The sequence below is a fragment of the Sapajus apella genome, unplaced genomic scaffold, assembly GCF_009761245.1.
Source record: "Sapajus apella isolate SASKATOON/1434 unplaced genomic scaffold, GSC_monkey_1.0 scaffold3310, whole genome shotgun sequence".
Lineage (NCBI taxonomy): Eukaryota > Metazoa > Chordata > Mammalia > Primates > Cebidae > Sapajus > Sapajus apella.
The window spans coordinates 3,162-5,362 of record NW_022440236.1 but is presented as its reverse complement, the minus strand read 5'-3'; the positions used below and the strand labels follow the sequence as shown (position 1 = coordinate 5,362).

Sequence of the window (2,201 nt, the reverse complement as noted above, 5' to 3'; positions counted from 1 at the left end):
AAAAAAAAAAAAAAAAAAAAAAAAAATTGATGGGGCTTTCTTTTTCTTTCTTTTTTTTTTTCTTGTGTGTGTGTGCAGTATTTATTTCAAATGTTTGTTAAAACAGCATTGTTATTTCTCAGGACAAGAACAAAGATCACCCCCTGGAGAAGCTTAGGAACTCTGTACAGAACTTTACAGAAATACTTTAGCTTAAACCTGTTTGCTGACCAGGGAATGGAATTCTGCGTGGACTCAAGGAACAAAAGGAAACTAGGCAGGGATAAGGAAAAGGAAAGTGCCCATCTGAATCAAACTTCAGGTGCCATCAGGGCACATCTTGTGATGGTCACAGATTGTAGGCTGTTTTTTGGAAGGTTCAGGATCAGCACAAGATTCCATTTGTCTACTTGGCTACACCCCTGGCTGAGGTGCCATGAGGCCAATGTCACTCAAGTTCCTGGCCAGCCAAACTCCCGAAGCAAAGAGTCCCTAATTGAGGATCAAGTTCCTCCGGAAGTGATTCCTATCAGTGACAAAGCGGTAGACGCCCCGAAGCCAATCTCCCATGCTGTCTGGTATTTCGGGGGGTTTCATTAGCCCAGCCGGCAGCGCTCACCAGGACACCGCTGGAAGCCGTAATAGGAAGCTTTGCACGAACCTCCTCTTTTTCTTTTTTATTTTTTTAAGAAACTCTCACCGTTGCCCAGGCTGGAGTGCAGAAGTACCATCTCAGCTCACTGCAACCTCCACCTCCCAGTTCAGTGAACCTCCTGCCTCAGCCTCTTGAGTAGCTGGAACTACGGGCATGCGCCATCACACGCAGCGAATTTTTGTATTTTTATTAGAGACAGGGTTTCACCATGTTGCCCAGCCTGGTCTCCAACCCCTGGGCTCAAGTGATCTGCCTACCTCGGCCTCCCAAAGTGCTTGAATTACAGGCATGAGCCACCATGTTTGGCCTTTTTTTATTTTATTTTAAATTGATGAGACTTGATGACTAATTACATATGCTGTGATGGGGGATGACGGAAGTTTAAGAGGGAGAGAGTATAAGTTTTTTTGGGAGCAAACTAGATAGAAGATCCCTGAAAAAGCGATAACTTGTGTGTGTATCACCTACATTGCAAGTAAGGCAGTGTATCATAATTACCTGTGTATGTATCTAACTCCTCCAGTAGGCCATGAGTCAGGGCCATGTCTCATCCCCCTCATCTGTTCCAGTGTCTAGCACACTGTCTTGCACACAGCATGATCAACACTGATGAAAGAACACCAGTAAAGAGTGGCCTTAGTCTGGGGTGGGAGTAAGGAGAGCAGAGAATGGTGGGGGTGTAAATAATCACACTAGCTGGAAGACAGGACGTTCTCCAGCCTACTCCCTCCCTCTTCGGCCTTAGTCAAAAGTCTGACCCATGGAGGATTGCTCAATTTTCTCTGAGTCCTTTCCTTCTCTGGGCTAGCCATACAGTGCGATAGATCCTGACTAGCTGGGACATGGATGTCTTCAATCTGGGGAAGAGGGTCTCACTCAAATTCTACTAATACTGCGCAGAAAGTGACTCTATTTTTTTTTTTTTGAGACGGAGTTTCGCTCTTGTTACCCAGGCTGGAGTGCAATGGCGCGATCTCGGCTCACCGCAACCTCCGCCTCCTGGGTTCAGGCAATTCTCCTGCCTCAGCCTCCTGAGTAGCTGGGATTACAGGCACGCGCCACTATGCCCAGCTAATTTTTTGTAGTTTTAGTAGAGACGGGGTTTCACCATGTTGACCAGGATGGTCTCGATCTCTTGACCTTGTGATCCACCCACCTCGGCCTCCCAAAGTGCTGGGATTACAGGCTTGAGCCACCGTGCCCGGCCCCTCTATTTTTTTTTGAGACGAAGTTTCGCTCTTATTGCCCAGACTGGAGTGCAATAGCGCAATCTCGGCTCACTGCAACCTCCGCCTCCCAGGCTCAAGTGATTCTCCTGCCTCAGCCTTCCAAGTAACCAGGATTACAGACACCCACCACCATGCTCAGCTAACTTTTTGTATTTTTAGTTCGAGACAGGGTGTCTCGAACTCCTGACCTCCAATGATCCACCCACCTTGGCCTCCCAAAGTGCTGATGGGATTACAGCCTTGAGCCACTGTGCCCAGCCCAGAAACTCATTCCAAAAAGGCACTCTAGGCCAGGCGCGGTGGCTCACATCTGTAATCCCAACACTTTGGGAGGTCGA

The 2,201-nt window shown here is 47.8% G+C and overlaps 1 pseudogene; it reads right to left on the bottom strand.

Moving 5' to 3' along the window:
• Positions 1 to 69: 69 nt before the first annotated feature.
• Positions 70 to 1,396, bottom strand: LOC116547482 (annotated as a pseudogene).
• Positions 1,397 to 2,201: the final 805 nt, after the last annotated feature.